The 20,922-nt window shown below is 48.9% G+C and overlaps 1 long non-coding RNA gene across 1 annotated transcript in view; it reads right to left on the reverse strand.

The window, feature by feature from the left end:
• The window catches only part of LOC106781399 (uncharacterized), a 41,060-nt gene that overhangs the window by 19,324 nt on the left and 814 nt on the right, over positions 1-20,922 (reverse strand). The window contains exon 2 of the long non-coding RNA XR_002811831.2: positions 10,397-10,517. This is a non-coding gene — a long non-coding RNA (uncharacterized lncRNA). The remainder of the gene's footprint in view (positions 1-10,396; positions 10,518-20,922) is intronic.

Here is a 20,922-nt window from a genome sequence, read left to right on the forward strand (position 1 = left end):
ATCACAGGGGTCTTAAAAGGGGAGGCAGGAGGCTCAGAGTCAGAGAGAGAAGACGTAAGAACAGTGGCAGAGGTCAGACAGAAGAGAAGATGCTACACTCCTGGCTTTGAAGATGGAGGGAGGGCCCACAAGCCAAGGAATGCAAGCAGCTTCCAGAAGCCGGAAAAGGTAAGGAAATGGATTCTCTCCTGCAGCCTCGAGGAGGAAGGCAGCCCTGCCAACACCTTGATTTTAGACTTCTGACGTCCAGAACTATAGGAGAACAAACTTGTGTTGTTTTAAGCCACTAAATTTGTGGTAACTTGTTACAGCAGCTGTAGGAAACTAACACACCATCAAAGTTAAAGGACCTGAATTAGGCATCATGCACGAAGTCTCTTTGGCTGAATGGACAAGATTTACCCATACCTAATCTGTACATGGTGATTTGCACTCCAGTCTCCCATAATACGAGGATAACTGTGTGTGTGAGGCTCTTGGCCTGGCTTCTCCTTCCAGTCCAACATACCCTCTGCCTCCTTCCCAGTCATTCCACACTTCTTTGCCCTTCTTTTACTTTGTCTTCTTCCTGAAGCATCTAAAACCCAGCTGCACAATATAGCTCCTCTGGGAACCATGGTTCTATCTCTATCTGAAGATCAGCTTGACCAGGGCAGAATGAGTCACAGAGCCTGGTGGGAGCCTGGTGTCCAGGAGACAGGAGAGCAGAAAGGACCTGCTCTTGCATTTGAATTCCACCCGCCCCACTTACTTCCAGCGTGCTTCCCTTTCACCGCCTATTAAAATGGTTGTTGTGGGGCCAGCCCAGTGACATAATGGTTAAGTTTGCATACTCCACTTGAGCAGCCCAGGGTTCTCGGGTTCGGATCCCAAGTGTAGACCTACATACCACTCGTCAGCCATGCTGTGGCTGCATCCCACATACAAGACAGAGGAAGATTGGCACAGATGTTAGCTCAGCAACAATCTACCTCAAGCAAAAAGAGGAAGATTGGCACAGATGTTAGCTCAGGGCCAATCTTCCTCACAAAAAAACAAAAGTTGTGAGAATGACATGAAAGAACCCACGTGAGATGCTTAGGACAATACCTGGCAATGACAAATACTCAGCAGATGTTGGCAATCATAACCCTGACACAAACTGAACTCCTGGCTGGCAGAACCCTGAGGCCTGCTCCTCGGAGGTCTAAGGATCTAGGGCAGGGCAGTGGTTCTCAAACTGTAGCATGTGTGAGAGTCACCTGAAAGGCACTGGGCCCCTCTTCTGTAGTTTCTGGTTCGGCAGGTCTGGGGTGGGACCTGAGAATCTGCGTGTCTAACACATCTCAGGCAATAGGGTGTAGCTGCCCCGGGGGCCGCACTGTGAGAACCAAGATCGAAAGCACAGACGTGAGGATCGTGCCTTCTACACTATTTTTTCCTAGTGCCCAGGACAACGCCTGGCATATGACAGGCATGCAACCAATATTTGTGGAATGAAGACATTTTTCCCACTGTCTCCCTGAGGCTTTAAACGTCCAGAAGCTAGCCTCCCTCCTAAAAGCGTTCCATTCTCCATCCTTTTTATCGCCATCATATTCACCACACCTCGGCGCACGCAGCCTCCTCTTCACAGACTGCCTGTTTTCCCCTTGGATACCCTCCATTTCCCCAGCAAGCGTCTCTCCCCTGGATCTCAACTTTTTCCATTAACTCCATACTCTGCACAGCCTGTTCCAGGACATCAAACTTTAATTTAAACAGAAAATAATCAATAAGCTTAGCAAATTGCCCATAGCAACCTCTGCTGAGTGAATCAAAGGGTTTTAGAGGTAATTTAAAGGGTGTCCTCACTCATCGCTCAAGGTAAAGCTTAGCACTTTGACAGGAACCCTTTTCCACCCAGCCCAGAAAGCTCTGGACGGAAATGGCAAAGAAAAGACTTAGGTTCTGGGGTTGGAGGAGGTTGGACCAGGAAGGAAGGGTCTGTCTTTCAGGATTAAAAGCTTCTAAGAAAAAAAACACTGACGTTTGATATTGAACCCAGTGTGAGTAAGGGTTTCTTTGGTTACAGGCAACAGAAAAAGAACAGAAAAGCTCTGGATAACTTCAGAAAATAAACAGATGGTCACACTATAAGGCGTCATTGAAGAGAAAGGCTGAATATCTGGGTCTCAGAAGTGTTCGAAACCAGGGCTGCTCTGTTGATGGTGCTGTTTGGGGATGCAACTGTGCTGTTTTCTGTCTTCTTGTCTCGATTCAGGATTCATATTCCAAGAGAGCATCTGAGCAGCCTCACTGGGCCCCGTGCCCTGCCCTGGCCTGGGAGGATGGGGTACCCTGATGGACAGTCCCACCATGACAGTTAGTGGGGCGAGAGGGCTGGTTCTCCAAAGGAATACCAAGATAGAGCAACTGAAGAGGGGAATGGCGAGGCTGGCCTGGCAAAAACGTGTTTCTACTACAGAAGTTTTCTGGTGGTTTTGACGTATTTTCTTCAAATGAGAGCAGACCGTCTAGCAGTACTTATGAATATTTATGAAATCCTGGGGCCTGTGCAGGACTTTCAGGAGCCATCGAGCACATGTCTGGTTATCTACCCAAGCCAGAGAGCTGTCAATCATTTTCGGAGACTCTCCCTAGATCCTTCTGAGAAGATTGTCCAACTTCTAAATCCTTACAAACAAGACATTCTTCTCTCTATCCAGAGTGATGTTAAATAATTGGTAACTGGTATGCCTTGGGTATGCACTAATCAAGACTATCACAGCTGTAAAGAACCCATGAGACCAAACTGATTAGTGCTGGCTGGCCATCAGTCTGGGATCTCCTTAACCTAGTGGGCATCGAAAGCCTGTTCTGCTCTGCACAGCGGATGCCTCGAACAGGTCCTCAATCCTTGGGGAAGTATTGGGGTCTTCTTTCCTGAGTTTCACAGACCCACGGCTTTGTCAGGGACTCCAGAATTTAGTGTGGCAACTGTACGATGGATGCAGACTTCTTCACAGAGCTGCAGCTCAGTGCCATCCAAGCTGCTGCTTTCTCCTGCCTGAGTTCAAAACCCAGCCCTACTACCTACCAGCTCTGTGGGCCTGAGCAGACGATTTACCCTCTCTGAGCCTACCTTTTCATTTGTTAAAGGAGATAATAGGCCTTGCCTCATAAAGCTTGTTGTAAGAATTACATGAATTAAAGCTTATAAGGTGCTTAGTTATGCCTGGTTCATAATTGGCACTCAACAAAAGCTGGCTGTTGTTATTGTATTATTAATATTTATCTTCTGAAAACATCAGGGCCCAGGATCCTTGGAAACCAACGTGTTCAACTTCTTCCTTGGCCAGAAGGGATCCTGAGGCCCTGGGAGGGAAGGCCATGTACCAGTGGGTGGAGCGCCTTGACTGACCCAGCCTGTGGCAGTTGAATGGGTGACATTTGGGCATACAGTGGCCGTGTCGACCCCATGTATAGACCAAGCAGGTAGGGACCCACAGGAGTGATGTTGGAGGCCTGGAACACCTGATGCTGGAACCTGCCTCACCGTTGGCTGTGAACTGTGCCCAGCTGTGCCAGCACCTCCCCCACCCCTGGGAGGTTTAGCGGGGAAGGCAAAGTGGGGAGTGAAAGACCCCAGTGATGAAGAGTTGGAGAACCTGGGTTTGTCCATAACTAGGCTTTATGCCAGCCCCATCGCGATGGGAGTCACTGGCATTTCTGACTGCCTTTATTCATCTCAAAGTATTTTTATATACCCTATCATTTCATTTAATCTCCACTCCACCCTGTGAGCTAGTTATTATTATTAGTCCATTTGAAAAATGAGACAGAGGTTAAATGACTTGTACTTTATCCTTTAAAAAATTTTTTTATTATGGAAATTTTCAAACATGCGTAAAAGAAAAAGAAAATAAGATCACAAACCTCCATTTATCTATTCACAGCTTCAGCAATTGTGAACATATGGCCTTTCTTGTTTTATCTGTATTCCCCCACCACGGTCTTTATCCTCCTCCGCTATAAAGCGTATTCCAGACATTATATCATTTCATCCATAAACATATCTCTAAATGATAGGACTCCTTTTTAAAGATAGCCACAGGACTAGAATTCTTTTAGATCATCAAGTAGCTGTTGCTCTTTTATGGTTCTTACATAATATCTTAATTGTTTTCTTAGCACAGTAGTAATTATTTTTTCACTCAACATAGTATCATAAACATTTTACCCTGTCATTAAATATTCTTCTAAAATGTAACATGTAAACATGCATGGTATTAATGAATCAATTAATTTATTGAGCCAATCATGTTTTTCGATACTTACATTATTTCCAAGTTTTTACTATTAAAAAGTGCTTCCAATAGACACCTGTGGTAGACTCTAGGTGTCTCCGAATATCCCCCTCCCCCTTAGTCTTTAGAATAGAGCCCCGATTTTACTTGGTGTGACAAAAGATAAGCTAAAAAATATCATTTCCCAGCTTCTCTTGCAATTAACTGGGGCCAAGTGGACATGTGTCAGCCAGTGAGATCTAAGTAGAAATGTAGATGGGAACTCTGGGAAGGCTGCTTGGAGGAAGCCGCCTCAGCTGGGAAGTGCTCTGTTCTCCCTCCTTCTCTTCCTTTCTGCTGCCTGCAACTCAGGCAGAGAGGCTGGTGGTCCAGCACCATCTTGAACTATTAGAGTGGAAGCCGCACTCTGAGGTGGTAGAGCGGGATAGAAGCCTGGACCTCTGAGGACCCCAGAGTCAGAGGCTTCTCTACCTCTAGACCTCCTTTATGTGACAGAGTAATAAATGTCTCCTTTATTTAGGCTACGGTAAGAGTTTATCGTTTAGTGGGACAGGAGAGCAGAGTGATGAGAAGGCCTTGAGGCCCTCACCCAGAACAGCAGTGACATGCTGTGGCCAGAGCAGACTCACGGAGCAAAGAGGGGCAGGTCTGAGGCTGGAGAGGAGTCTCGCAGGCCACGGTGAAGACTTCTGTTCTAGGCGTGATGTGTGCCTGCTGACGGCACGAACCGCGTGGAGATGTTACAGGCGGGTTACATGGCATTGCTCACCACAGCGCTTGCCACCCTGCGAGCATTTAATACGCGGTAGTTATCATTACTGTTGTTGTTATACACAGGTTGGATAGTTGAAAAAGAATGGGACCAGGAGCGGGAAAAATAGGGCTCCACTATTGGTTTTGGAAGTTACCAATCTTAAGACGCTAGCCAAGTATCTTTGCTTCTTGTGATCTCGGTTTTGTCATATGTAAAATGGAGATGTAGAAAACGCAAGGCCAGGTAAATGACGGCCAAATTTATGATAGCCTCAGAAACCCCGATCAAATGGAGTATTTAATGAGAAGTCAGACATGCCCAAAAGACAAAAGAGGAGTGACTGGGGGCAGAAGAAGGCACGGGGTCCCAAATACTATCGCTGCCTGCAGGCCTTCTCTTCCTCCCCACGGCGGCCCTCAGGGAGCTTCTCAAAGCGCTGTTTAAAACCTCTGGCACCATTAGTCATTAGGGAAATGCAAGTAAAAACCACAGTAAGGCAGAACACAGAGCATTGTTAGGGCAGTTAAACTGTTCTGCATGAAACTACAATGATGGGTACATGTCGTTGCACATTTGTCAAAACCCATAAAATATACAACATGAAGAGTGAACCCTAATGGAGACTATGGGCCCAGGATGCTAAGGATGAGTCAGTGTCCGTTCGTCGAATGTAAGAAATGTACCACTGTGGGGGGGATGTTGACAGTGGGCAAGGTTGTACCTCTATGGGCACGGGGGTAAATGGGAACTCTCTGGACTTTCCCCTGAATTTTGCTATGAACCTAAAACCACTCTAAACAATGAAGTTTATTAGTTTAAAAGACATTAAAAAAAAAAACCACAATGAGATACTACTTCACACCCACTAGGTGGCTACAATTTAAAAAAACAAAACAAAGCAAATGATGGAAAATAACAAGAGTGGGCAAGGATATGGAAAAATAGTTTGGAACCCTCGTACTTTGCTGGTGGAAGTGTAAAATGGTTCAGCCACTTTGGCAAGTAGATCCACCATTCTTCAAAAAGTTAAACATAGAATTACCATATGACCCAGAAATTCTACTCCTAGGCATATACATACAAGAACTGAAAACAAATATTCAAACAGAAACTTGTACGGCAATGTTCATAGCATCACAATTCACAACAGCCCAAAGGCAGAACAACCTGAATGTCCATCAACAGATGAACAGGTAAATAAAATGTGGTGTACATATACAATGGAATATTACTCAGCAATAGAAAGAAATGAAGGAGTGATACATGCTACAGCGTGGATGAACATCAAAAACGGTGTGCTCAGTGAAAGAAACCTGACACAAAAGGTCACATACTGTGTGATCCATTTCTATGGAACAGCCAGAATAGGCAAATCCAGAGATGGAAAGCAGATGGGTGGTTACCAGGAGGTAGGGGAGGGGGCAATGGGGAGTGACTGCTAAGTGGGGACGGGGTTTCCTTTGGAGTGATGAGAACGTTTTGGAACTAGACAGAGGAGATGGTTGCACAGCACTGTGAATGTACTAAACGCCTCTGAATCATACACTTACAATGGTTAATTTTATGGTATGTGAATTTTACCTCAATTTTAAAAAAAATCACACTGGGAGATCTCTAAATTCTTTCCAGTTCCAATGCTCTGCCATCCTGTCCCATTGCCACTTATTAGCTGCAGGAGGGTTGTAATGTTGAAGTGGCTTGGTGCACACCGGTACCCATGAAGAGTACCCCAGTTTATTTTGGCCACTAGCCCTTATTACCATTATCCCCCAAGCCCTGAGTAGGGCCCTGAGGGAAGAGGGATCCAGTAAAAGTCAGTTCTAAAAGGGCAGAGTACAGGAAGGGCCAGAGCACGAGACAGATTAGGTATGAGTATGGCCCGTAAGCAGGGGAGGGGCCGATGGGAACCATAACCGGAGGCCCCTGAAATTTACCAGCCTCCATCTCTGGGCACGACAGGGCCAATTATACAGTTGGAAAGCTAAGTAGTGCATTATTCCTAGTCCAGGCCAAAAGGCTGGGCTCGCCATTGCCTACAAAGATTAGGAGAAAAGACCCTCCTGGGCTCCAAGAGGGGTCTGTGGATTAACTGGTAGAGAACTCTAGACTGTGCTGTCCAGCATATCCAACAACTAGCCACACACAGCTGTTGAGCGCTTGAAATGTGTCTAGTCTGAGTTGAGATGTGCTAAAGTATAACATACACCACAGGCTTTGAAGATTTAGTATGAATGTAAAATACCTCATAATCATTTTATATTAATTACATGTTAATATTTTAGGTATATTGGGTCAAATAAATATATTATTAAAATTAAATTCACCTGTTTCTTTTTACTTTTTTGTGTGGCTGCTAGAAATTGTAAAATTACACACGTGGCTTGCATTATACTTCCCTTGGACAGCTCTGCTCTGGAGCGTTGCATTAGTCCTCTGGGGCAGAGGTGGCGCTGTCCAGGGTCTCTCGGCAGAGGCTACCCAGCCCAAGGCACCGTCTGGGAATTAAGCTTCCCAAATGGTTGCCAGGAAATGTGGGTGCGTCTTGTCCCAAGACAGCACAACAGACAGAATCTGTTAAGCAAGGCAAATGTTGCTTGCAGCCTGGAGACGGGTGCATCCAAAGCTTAGTCTTTGTAAGCACTCCGTTTTCTCCCAAGGGTTGTGTGGCTGTCGGCGTAGTCAGTGGGGGAGGAAGAACCCCCAGGCCTTCCCCAACATCCCAACATGTCTCCCAGAGTCCCAGAGGGGAGATGGGATAATTTTCAAAATCACTTGAACTTGGCCAGGAAAATTGTGAAATGTTTATTCTGTGGCAGAGTAAAAACTGCACATTTTCTGTAAAGATAGAAAATAAGAACAAAGACCCAAATAGCCAGTTCCTTGCATCGCCATTTTAGTCACAGTCTGCCTGTGCTTTTGGCTGTGTTGCAAAATGAAATAAATCCCTTTATAATCCCTCACACTGGCTCCAAAAAAGTATTTTAACAAACACGGAGCAGACCCTTTGGGCATTTCTTCCTATAAATGCTCATCTCCACTCAAACCTCTTTTTTTTATTACATCCTTTTACAAAATGGTGGACTGAAATGATTCTGGTGCAGGTTATGTCAGATGGGAATGAGGATGAGGGCACTGTGGGCAGTGGTCCAAACAGAAATCCCCCTCACATGCTCAGCAGCCTCCCCAGACGCTCTGGAATCCTCCTGGATCACTCACCCTCACTGGTTTCTTCTTCCACCCAACACATGGAATTTCCCATTTTCTGCCTGGCAACCTTCTCTTGTGTTGTCACTTAACACTTCATAGCATGTAGGGTCTTTGAGCAGAGTGACACTTCCCCTTAACCCCCACTCCTATACCTAGCTCCCTATGACTTCACATAACATTCGATAAATGTTTGTTGAATGACTGGGTGAAGTTGAATCCGATGCTTGCCAACTCTGATAAAATAGAGGAAATCAATGTCAGCTTTTCCAGCTAGAGAGAGAAACAGGGCGGCTATGTAAAATGATCTGAAGGAGAAGCTGCATCCAGCACTTTGTTTCAGGTCTCTGAGGAGGCTACTGTAACAATGGACTATAAATACAGGGTGACTTCTCCCTCTGTAAGGAAGCAATTCTAACAGTGGTCTGGAACAGCCAAGAAACTCCAGCTGCATCTCCTCAAGTATATACACAGGTGTGCTGTGTGGAATGAAATCCACTTAACTTGATTTTATGGACGGTGATTCATGCAAACCCAGTTCCAAACTGCTCAGCACGGCTCAGTTAAATAAATCACAGCAAGAGTAAGCCAGCCAGCAGTAAAGGCAAAAGACAGAAAGTAAACCTGAGGTTGAGGATGGAAATTTCAGGAGTGCCTGGTGTGCCAGGCCCATCTTTCTTCTGGGGGCTCTGAAGGGACCTTAGCAATCTTCAAGGTCAAGGCCCTGATTTGACTGATGGGGAGACAGAGGCCCAGGGAAGATTGAGTCCATGTCCGAGTTTATTTAGAGAGTAACTGGCAGAGTCAGGGCTCCTGGGCCCTACTCAGAGCGTTTTTTCATCTCAGGCTTCTGGATGTCTGGTTTACGGCCACAGCACCAGGCACACCCAAGAGACTCCATAAATATGTGCTGAATTAACAAACGACTGAATCTGCTGGGCTGGGGATAACCAGAGTCAGCCTGATGGTCAGAGAAGGGGAGAAAGATCTAAGATGTTGTTGTTAGTGCTGTGGAGTGGATTCTGATTCCTAGTGACCCTGTGTGCAGCAGAGCAGAACTCCGCGTGGTGCTCTGCGCCCTCCTCTCAGCTTCTGGCGCTCTATCACACAAGGCTCCACTGCTCTTCACAGGGTTTTCATGGCCAGTTTTTTTGAAAGTGGGTGGCCAGGTCCTTCCTCCTAGTGTGTCTTAGTCTGGAAGCTCCGCTGAAACCTGTCCTCCATGGGTGACCCTGCTGGTATCTGAAATCCCAGTGGCACAGCTTTCAGCAACACAGCAACATGCAGCCAACACAGTGTGACAACCGACAGATCGGTGGTGTGGCTCCCTGACTGGGAAATGAACCCCTGGACACGGCGGTGAGAGAACCGAATCTTAATCTAGACCCCCGGGGCTGGCTGGTCTGAGAAGGTGGCTCTCTAGAATAAGTACCTATGTGTTTAGAGATGGACAAGAGCCCCTCTAAGCAGCGCTCCCTAGACCCTCAAGCTCCAGCTCCGGCCTGGGGAGACACAACCAGCCCCATCCTTTGGGCTTCCTCTCTGTTGCGTGTGACAGGTCTGCCTCAGGGCTCCGATCTCTCTGGCACTCCCTGAGGGCCTTCAGGGATAACGAAGGCACCACTGCCCAAGGGGGGAGATGCCTCAGTGGGGATGTTTGCCTCATTAACCCCTTAGCACCCCCTGGCACTGAGCACACAAGAGGACTATAGTGACATCCTGGGGGTTCTGCATCCTTGTAATAAATTATCCATGACCTTTTTTTCTAAGCTAGCTTGAATCGTTTTTTTGTTCCTTGCAAACAAAAGATTCTTACACAAAATAAAAGATCTTAGTAACTGGCACAATGAATAGATAAATTTAAGGTATGGTAGTTTTAAAACATGGCTGCAAATTCTTTGTATGGGACAACTGTCCCTTCAAAAAATGAGGTCTGTGTCCCCTCCGCTTGACTCTGGGCAGACTTGTGACTGTCATAACCAATAGAGTGTAAGAGATGGGAAGGTCCATACACGTTCCAAGGACAGCTCATCACAGCCAGGTGGCTTTCCTCACTTGGGGAGCACTGAGCTACCACATAGAAAGTCTCACTACCGTGGAGCCATCATCCTGTGGACAGGCTACATGCTGATGTCACCAGCCCCTGCTGAGCCCAACCCAGCCCACGTACCAGGGATGTGAAACAAGAAGACTCCAGATGACTCCAGCTCCTACCATTCAAGTCTTCCCAGATCCCAGACATCCAGAAGCAATGACAAGCCACCCCACCATGGCTTCTCTAAATTCCTGACCTGCAGAATACATGAACAGAGAAAGAAGGGTGGGGGTTTATGTCACTGAGTTTGGGACAGTTTGTTACATGACAATAAATCACTGAAACAGAAGTGTAGAAAGGAATCAGAGGGAAGGCCAAGAGGATGGAGCATTGTTTAGCTGGTGTACACAAAGGGGACCATGGAATGCCAGCACCAATCTGAAGAAAGGGGAGGCTGGGGGCCCTGGGGCAGGGACAGGTGTTGGCAGAGGTTTGTTGCAGAGAATCATTGTCTCCTTTGGCCAACGCCTGGGTCGCCTCTGGAGGAGGCCCTCTCTGTGAGATGAGGAGGCTGACCTAGGGAAGAACCACCCTGCCCTTTGAATGTGCAAAGATCACAGCTTGCTTTCTCAGCCACGCGTCAGGGGCAGAAGGAGCACGAGCATCAGATGGGAGCGGAAGCATTGTGGTCTTTCAAATGCTCCCATCGCTGAAACCTGGACTCTTGGGGTGGCAAAGGACAGAAATCCAACTCAGCTAGTGTAACCAGCACATGAACAATGTGACATGTAGCTTGTGATCAAAATGCAACTTGAGCGGCCGGCTCCGTGGCCAAGTGGTTAAGTTCCCTTGCTCTGCTTTGTTGGCCCAGCGTTTCACCCATTTGGATCCGGGGCAGGACATGGCACCGCTCATCAGGCCATGTTGAGGCAGCGTCCCACATAGCACAACTAGAAGGACCCACAACTAAAATATACAACTATGTACTGGGGGGATTTGGGGAGAAAAAGAGCAGGGGAAAAACCAAAACCAAAATAAACAAAAAAGATTGGCAACAGTTGTTCACTCAGGTGCCAATCTTTAAAAAATAAAATGCAACTTGACTTCTCTCAGTCCCCTTAAGCTTTATTCAGTAGAGGGTGATGGCACCGCACTCTCCCTGGGTGGCCCAGTAGTGCACTGCAGCTGTTAGAGTGAAACAGTGCTACCCTGACCCTCTACCTCATATACTCCTGGAGCATCGTTCTCACATGCTTCAGTAAATAGAGACCTTCTTAGGCAGCAGCTTGACATTTTTCTGTGCTGAGGCCAAGCTGTAGCTGAGTGTATCCAGCATTTCATGACCTACTGGCTAGTATTCCACCCATTTGACGTAGCCATCATAGTACGTATTATCTCTCACCACAATCGTGCTGCAGAGCAACCACAAAACTTCAGTGGCACATGGCACTCAACATTCTGTTCATGAGTCTACGGCGCTTCACCTGGGCTTTGCGGGATTGTTCAAGCATCTACACTCAACTGCCGGTTGGCTTAGGAGGCCTGGCTGACCCAGGCTGGGGTGGGCGCTCCCATATCTAGGGCCTTGACTGGCTTTGCTCCCCAGGTCTCATCCCCCTTCAAATGAGCCCAGGCTTGTTCCTGTGTTGAAGGGCAGAGGAGCAAGAGGCAGAGTGAAAGCAAGCGAGGCCCAGGCTTGCGCCAGCATGTCATCACCTCCACCACATTCTACTGGCCAAAAAAGTCACGAGATCAACTCCTGCCCAAGGGCCAGGGAACAACCTTCACTCCTCAATGGAAGGAGCTGGAAAAGGCAAATTGCAAAAGGCAGGGATACAGAGAGAGGTGAGGAATTAGAGCCGTTTCTGAAACGAGTCTATCTATAGCGTTTGCTACTCAGCAGCAAAAACATTTTATGCATAAAATTCAGCAACGTGGCTAGGAAAGGACTGTAGCACACCAGCGCACCAAAGTACACTGGTTGAGAACTATTGGTATAATGGTTGAGAATTGGGACTATAGGGTCAGACTGCTGGATTCTAACTCCTACTCTACCACTTACTGTATGACCTTGGGCAAGGTACTTAACATTTCTAAGCCTCAGTTTCCTCATCTCAAAAATGGGCACAATAATAGCATCCATATCTTAAAGTTATGAAGATTAAATGGTAACACCTATTATAAAGTGTCTAACACAGTGCTTGTCATTTAATAAGCGCTCAATAAATAATAATAATCATTATTGTTATTAGTCTCATAATAAGGAGCCAAAGCAGGAGAGGGCCACCTGGATACAGCCTGACACCAGTGTCACTCTCATTTCATTTAGCTCACCCTCAGGAAGCCCACTAAGTTTTGGTAAAGGTGGAGGCCAGACTAAGAAAAGGAAAAAAGAAATAGGAAGAATCCATGCTCATATCTCATACTAATTAATTCACTCGTTATATGTCCCCATGTGCTCTCCAATTTGCCTGCAAAGTACCATAGTTGTGAAGTGTATTTGGAGGGAAGCAAACACTGCCTGAGTGGAAAGGGGCATGAGCTCCTTTTGACACGCCCACATCACCCAGCACAGCCGCAGGTCCACCACGGGGGTCAACAATTCCTTGTTGATCGAATCAGAGCTGAAGGAGAGAGAAGTTTTGGCAGCCTCCTCTCCCATTAAAGTATCATTTTCCACATTTTGACCATTTGGTTCTTCCACTTCTGTCTTACTCTAAATCCATTCATGAATAAACATACGAAAAAGTGCTCAATCCCAATAATAGGCAAGGACAAGCAAATCAAAACTACACTGAGATGCCACTACACATCTGCCAAAATAAGAAGAGTGACAACTCCAAGCGTTGATGAGGAAGCGGTGCAGGGGCAACTTACACACGCCACTTTGAAAACGGTTTAGCTGAAGCTATAAAAATCAAATATGCACACCAACTATGTGTATGATCCAACAGTTCACTTGTAGTTGACACTCAACAGAAACGGGTGTGCATATGCACTAAAAGACACACACAGGAATGGTCACGGCAGCATTTTTCAGAATAGCCACAGACTGGAAATAACCTAAATGTCCATTTAGAGTAAAATTGACAACTTGTGATATATTTATACCGTGGAATACTCCAGAGTGATGAAAATGAAGGAGGTACAGCTACAAGCAACAAAACAAAGCAGAAAAAAAGCAGCCAGATATAAAAATATACACACATGGCCCCACTCATATACACACACATATATAGTTCCATTTATATAAAGTTTACACACATAAAACTGAACTACAGTTTTACAAGTCAGGATAGTTCCCTGTGGGGAAGACGGAGGGAGCAGTGAGTGCAAAGGCATATGAAGGAGGCTCCTGGGTGCTGACAATGATCTACTCTGGACCTGGACGGTAGTCTCATGGTACTGGCTTTATGGTAGCTCATCGAGCTGTATACTTAATAACTTGTGTACTTTTCATGCATATGTGATATCCGTTGCAATAAAATGTTTTAATAAAATAAATTTAAAATAGCTCATAAAACAAGACATGGCTTTACAGCACTTTCTAGGAGTTACTGCCTAACACACTGAGGTTGACTGTCTTCTGTGATTCCTCAGGGGACAAGAGGCTGTCCGTCTGAGAGTGGCCAGAATCCCCAGGAGCCTTGGGATGAGGCATAAACAATAGGCATGGCCCAGCTCCTGATGGCAGAGCCTCATCTGGGAGCAACCTCAGACTAGCAGAAACCCCAGCTGGAGAATTTCTGTGAGGAGCCCAACAAGGTGGGAGACCCGCCCCATGGGCCTGCTGGCTCCTGGGAGCCCCTCCCTCTTCCCGCCTTGGAGATAGGCAAGCACTGAAGCTAACACAGCCCCTCCCAGCCCCCACTGAAGGAGCTGTTTGTTTCCAAAGGCCTGGTGAACAACGAACCCGTAAGCTAGGGAGAGGAAATTACACAATGGATGCTGAAATGTGGGCTTGTTGAAAAGTTGTCACTCGAGTAATGAATGTCCTATTTCCTGTTTTTTCGCTGAAAGTTAAATGCTGGGCATAATTAGCTAGTAAAAAAGCAAGCTTGGCAGCAGAACAAAAATAGCACATTTTGGGAGGCTGGGCCAATTAAAATTGTTTATGCAGCCATTTAGCAATATTTTTCTCCAAACTATTACGACCAGGAAATATGCAGCCTGAGACGGTAAGGCAAGTTCTTCAGAAGAAGAATGGCCCCCATACTGTCCTTTAAACAGACTGCTGTTCTCGTGGGATTTTATAATAAGAATGAGCACTTCCATCCTCCTCAACTCCCTGGGCCCCCTCGGGATCTTTTTTTTCGTAAGATGGGCACCTGAGCTAACAACTGTTGCCAATCTTCCTTTTTTTTTTCCTTCTCTTCTCCCCAAAGCCCCCCATATATACATAGTTGTATATCCTAGTTGTGAGTGCCTCTGGTTGTGCTACGTGGGACGTCGCCTCAACATGGCCTGATGAGCGGTGCCATGTCCGTGCCCAGGTTCCAAACCACAGAAACTATGGGCCGCCAAAGTGGAGTGCGCGAACTCAACCACTCGGCCACGGGGCCGGCCCCTCCTTGGCATCTTGAGAACAGCATCACTCACCCTCTGTGGCAGGCAGCTGCTGACGAGGCCCTGTAACCTGCTATTGTTAAGATTAGCCAAGCTCCTTTATGTGTTAGAGGCCAGCGGCCACGGAGTTAGCTGTCTAATGCAGTAATTTAAATCATCTGGCTGATGCTGTAATCAGACCTAACGTATGAAACATTTTTGCCAATAACTGGACAGGCTGGCTGGTGTCAGGATTAGTTGCTAGAACTCAGAAAAATTGCCCTTGGCAAAGTTTGTCAGGACTCCCACTCATCCTCTCTGCCCTCCTGACTCTGTCCCCGCCCCTGACGGTCCCCCACCTCAAGTACGCAGGCTGCATCTTTCTTTCCCTCTCCAGCCTCCCTGTCAAGACAGGCTTTCAGATCCTTCCTTTACAGCAAGGTGTAATGGACTGATAACAGCTTTCAGTGTTGGGGGTCAGCATCCCTAAAATTTCACTCAAAGGAAATAGTCTATTGTACCTCACTTACCAGGTTAGCCCACTTGGCTGAACCCCTCTGTCGGCCGACAGGAGAGTCAAGAACTTTGGGGATCTGCCCTCGGCTGTCAGCATTGCCCCCAGCAGCCCCAGCACGGTCTCTCTGAGCCTGGCCACCTGCTCCCCCTGAGTTCAGGGCGGCAGTTCACAGGCAGCTTCCCAGCCCCGAGGCCCCGAGGCCCAGGAGGCTGGCGCTGTAAAGCCTGCTGTCCTTGCTGGATCGGACGTGGGTGTTCACACAGCAGAAGAGCCCTCTCTCTCCTTCCTGTTCACACTCTTTCCTTTCATTCGTTCATTAGTTCATATGTAGGTAGTACTTCTAAAGTACATATGAATCAGGGGCTGCCCCGTGGCTGAGTGGTTGAGATCGCGCGCTCCGCTGCGGCGGCCCGGGGTTTCACTGGTTCAGATCCTGGGCGTGGACCTGGCACCGCCGAGGCGGTGTCCCACATGCCACAACTAGAAGGACACACAACTAAAGCTTCGGGGAGAAGGAGGAAAAGTAAAATCTTTTAAAAAATAAAATATGTATGAATCAAAAGTAATCATTGAGCTCGATATTAAGAGCTCTCCTTGGCTTGACCCCAGCCTCCCTGTCTCACCTTTTCTCTGACTTGTCGTTTTCCTGAGCTTGCTGGGACCTTCTTTCCTCAGAAGCATGTGCTGTACTTTCCCACTTTTGTGCTTTGTGCAGACTCTGCCCTCTGCCTGGGCTCCTTCTTCTGCCTGTGTCCAAACCCCGCCATCATATAAGGCCAACCTGAGCCCCTCTTACCCGTGAAGCCATCTCTGACCAGCAGGGCCTCCCACCCATCTGAACTCCTCCAGCATTTACCCCCTCGACCTGCACATGGCCTGCTGTCTAGACTTGCCTTTGCCACGTCCTGTATTGCTCCTGAACATTTTCTCTTTGGGGAGAAAGTACAGCATCGGGTTGGCCTCCCTCCCACCGTCCTGTGGGTATTAGGGTTCGGAGGGGACCTCTACCCAGCTGTTTCCAGGTCAGAACTAAATGAAGTTCCTGACAATGGACCCACTCCTGGGTCCCCACAGGAATTTCCTGTCAACACCCCGCCCTCTGCCTTCCATTTCCTCTCCTCCCAGCCTCACCTCTGAATCATGAATTCCCCTGCTGGCCCTTCCGTTCTTTCTCCCCTCCATTTACAAGGCTTCAGATAAGACCAGTTTATGAGATCGGCTCTGCAGACCCACAGTAGCTCAGCAGATCATTCTTCTTCTACAGGCAGATGTGGTACAGTGGCTGTGACCCTTTGCAATTAGCCAACCAGTGACCTTGAAAGGTCATCAGCTCCCTGTCATTCATTCAATCAGTAAATATTTTCTGAGTGCACACTGTGTGCCAAGCCCTGTGCTGGGCCCCAAGGAGCCCTCCTTCAAGGAGCTGGCAGTGCAGAAGCCGATGCAGGTGCGTCAACAAGCGGTCACGTACACATCCTGTATGAGGGAGCCGGGAGAGGCTCCAGGGGCCCTGCAGCTGGAGCGCTGTTCTGCTGAACACCTGCTGGGACCAGGGTCCACAATGCTCTTCTGTAGCTCTTTCCAGAGGTGCAAGCTCTTCCCCTATGGTTTACCCAAGTCTTCAAAAGTCTCAACTTGTTCCCATTACCTGCTAAACTGAGCAACAGTCTTAAAAAAGAGCTGTCACAACATTTGGCAGGTTCTTCGTGCATTTCAAGACAATAATTAGGGCATGCCGCCAGCATTCCACGGAGGCTTTAACTCTGCCGAGCATTTAAAACTACGCTACGAAAGCACTAATTCAAGCACTAGTGGTCCTAGCTGTCACTTACTGAACATGTGTGCAGTGCCAGGCACTTCCCACAGGCCTGCGGAGAGACCTGAAGGCCAGCGGGGCTGAACCGCCGCACCCTGGGTCATTAGCACCTCCTTTGGGCCCACTTCCCCAGATGTCTGTGCACCTAGTGAACTTCCATAATTTCTGCCTGACCTGCACCCATCTCTCCTCTCCTAGAATCATCACTCGCCTTTGTGAGGGACACACCATCTGGGTGCCCACCTCCTTTGGTCAAAACCTAGTGACCCAAACTAGACCCGACTGACATTCTTGCTCCTGACCCCAAATCTGAGCAGCCTGGTGGTCTCGTCAGCCTCCCCGCCGAGTGCTGACGGGGCTTCCCATCAGGCCCCGCGCAGCTCACGTTCACCACAGCTGATTTCTGTCGCTTGCAACCAAAGAACTGTGATCAAAACTGCTGTGCATTACAACCTGGTAGTCTTATCGCTCTTTTGTTCCGGAGAGAGCAAGCCGGTGCTGTCTGGAACTTCACACTGCGCTCGACACTCTGTCGAAGGAGGAGCGGCCTGGGTGCCCGGCGGGTGTGGGCCCTGGGCCGTTCGAGAAAGGACCTGCCTGACAGACAGCAGACGTGCCAAATGAGCGCCTCAGGGCAGCGAGCGTTGGTGAACACTCTTGATTGTAGGTCCGCTGATGGTGCAGGCCGGGACGCCGGCGTGGCAGCCCCACCTCGCCCGGTGCACTGCCACGCCGCCAAGCCAGGCCTGTTTCCTGTGTCAGCAGGCATGTGGGAGACTATTGAGGAAGCACCTTATGAGGAACTGAGCTCAGTGTCACTGGGGAGACGGTGGCAATTAGCCTGATGGAGGCCACGGAGCAGCCCTGCCCCTGGTCAGGGCCAGAAGAAATTGGTAGGAAGGCTTTTAACCGACAGGCCAGCTCAGGCCCTAGTGCGGGGAGAGCCCTGAGCAACGCTGCTGCTCCCTCTCCTCTGACCGGGAAGGTCCCCACCCCTTCTAGTGGTCTTGTGATTGGCTCTCTACACATGCACTTGCTGTGGACGCCTGTCCATTCTACCCGCCCTGATTACAAAGGCGACAGTGACCCGCCCCATTTATTAAGTCAGGCAGGCGTGTGGGTAAGGGCTTACGCTTTGGAGACTGGCGTGTCTGGGAAAAACGGGTGAATAACAGACACTGTCTGTCCCTCTGGGTCTCTTGAGTGAGAGGAAGCTATGAGTGAGGGTGTGAGGGGCCTTATTTTGAAGCAACTCTCACAAAAATCTTATCACTTCTCTCCCCTCCCGTTCCAAATACATCTGATGTGAAGGGAACGGATATGGCCTGTAAGCTGGGAGAACCATTTCCTGCTCTACAAGAGTTTACTGTGTGACCTCAGAAAAATTCCTTTGCCTTTCTGAGCTTTGGTTTTCTCAACTATAAAATGAGGCAATTAGCAGATGATCCCTGAGTTAGTCCAGATCCTCTAAGTAGCAGATACAAAGAGGGGATTGAATGTGCAAGGATGTTATGAGGAGAAATGCCTGGGAGAGAAAACACGGAGGAAGCTGAGCAAGGCGGGGAGACCCTCAGACCACAGTGCAAGTCTGACTCTGAGTCAAGAAGAGAGAGAATGGAGGTTAAGTGGAAGCATCTCAGACTGCCCTAAATCTAAGGAAGGTTCAGCAAGCCCATCAGGGAGTCCTTGGGCCAAAGGCAGCTGTCAGGGGAGTCCAGGGTCTCCTAGGAATAGATCTGCCTTAGCGCCTTTGCCGTCCTCTGTCATCTGGGAGCTGCCCGTGCGTAAACGCAGCGACGGATGTCAGAGCAAGCAGCTGGGGCCTCCTGCACTTGAAAATCTGCAAGGGGCATTCTTTTGGCCACGATAATCTCTAAGCACCCTGTATGCCCTGATACCAGCGTTCTAAGAACCCTGGAGATAGGCCAGCAGACCAAGACCCAAGTCAGCCTGGGGGTCTGGCTGGGCGCTGCCCGGCGGGCTGACCTCCTGACGCGCCTGTGCATAGCAGCTGCACTGGGGCACGCCCTCATGGCCAAGTTGGCAGGATGTTTGTGTTCACCTGACACGCTGGGATCAAATGCTTCCTGCCTCTCCTATTTCTGGCCTTGCTTTGGTCTTCAGAGAGGGCAGTGGAGGGCTCCAGTTCCCTGCTGTCGCTGTTGTTTGAAGGAAAGCCAAACCAAAGACGCCCTCCACCGCTCACGCCTGACCCGCCTTTCCTGGAGCCTCCGTGCACAGCCACATGCCGGAAGCGGCGCGCCTTGGAGTTCGGGACATGTCTGGGCTCAGAATAACCCGGATCTGAGCTTCTGTCCCGCCACTTCCCGGCTGTGTAACCTGGGCAAAGGACCACCTTGGTGAGCCTCGGCATTCTCAGCTACAGAAGGGGGATGCTGGTACCTACCTCTCAGGGTCACTGTGAGGATTAAATAAGAGGAGGCACACAGCATGTGCTCAAGAAACGACTGTGATTAGTGGTGGCACGACTGGACACCTACAGTCAGCACCGCCGCTGTGGCCTTCAATTTCATCTTCTGGTGAGAGACCCCAGGGTCTCAGAAATTTCTCCCGTCCTCTCAAGAAGCATACAGACTAGGACAAGAACTCGTGGAAAGCTACACTGAGATCAGCAGCGAGGCTGTGCGGCTGGCTTGGGGAAGTCCGTCACTATCAGAGCTGTCTCGTTCCTTTCAAGACTTCTGCAGGACTTCCCTTTCCTGTCTGTACAGCGGGTCTCCTGGGTCCACGGACAATGTCTTAGACCCAACACCGTAATGCGTGGAGATGGTGCTCCTGGCACGATGGCAGTCCATCCCAAGCACTGACAGAGCTGCAGAGAGCAGAGCCGGTTGGGAGGGAGGGTGCACAAAACAGGAGGAAGAGGCGGGCTGCCAAGGCCAGGTGATAAAGGGCCCCGTGAATCATATTAAGGAATTAGACTTCATCTTGAGGGCCACCGGGGTGTCCCTGATGGGCTGCACGTTGGAGAGCAATGTAGTCAGATCCGTCTGCTGGCTCCAGAGCAACTTACCCAGGTACCCCTTCCCTGGGGAAGGCCCGTCCCCCGGAGAGGAAAGTACGAAGAGAAGCAAGCGGAACTGCACCACCCCTTAGAAGCACGGCCTGCTCAAACTTCCCGGACCTGCCGCCACCGCCACTCCACAGGACAAAGGCCCTGCGGCCAGCGGGGGAGGAGCCTCGCCGATTGTTCACAGTCCCCTTCCCAAGGGGCCAGGCGCTGACGTGTTTTCTCTCGATAGCACTGGCTCCTTCTGAGCAATAGGGCTTCCTGTCTGATCGGAGGGCAATTCCCGCACCTCCAAAGAAAATGCTTTAAACAAACCCAGTTTTAGCCCTCCGTGATAACAGAGGCCCCGAGTTTGAGGAAGAGTGGGCACTTAGGACCCCAGTAACCAGAATGGGGTTTCCGGGTCTGTTGGGTAAAAGATTCCAGTGGCCAAAGGAGACCTTCCCCCAGGCGATCTGGGCCCCCACCCCAGCCTGGGCCTGGAGCATCTGGCTTTCCTGCTCCCCAGCCCCTGGCATCTGGGGCCAGGGGCCTGCGAAGAACAAGGCCCAGGTCTGGTCTAGGGGGACAAGCCCAACTGCTCAGGGCAAACGTGGCACCCCTTGGTCTGTTTACGTTAAGGGTCTTGAGAAAATCTGAATGAAGACAAATTGTCACTCAACAGCCATCAGTAAAAACTGCATTTTTTCCCATCTTGGGAGAATTTAAAAGCTGAAAATTCCGCCCCTAAATGAGCATCCCTCCCAGAGACC

The sequence above is a fragment of the Equus caballus genome, chromosome 12 (genome assembly GCF_041296265.1).
Source record: "Equus caballus isolate H_3958 breed thoroughbred chromosome 12, TB-T2T, whole genome shotgun sequence".
Taxonomy (NCBI): Eukaryota; Metazoa; Chordata; class Mammalia; order Perissodactyla; family Equidae; genus Equus; species Equus caballus.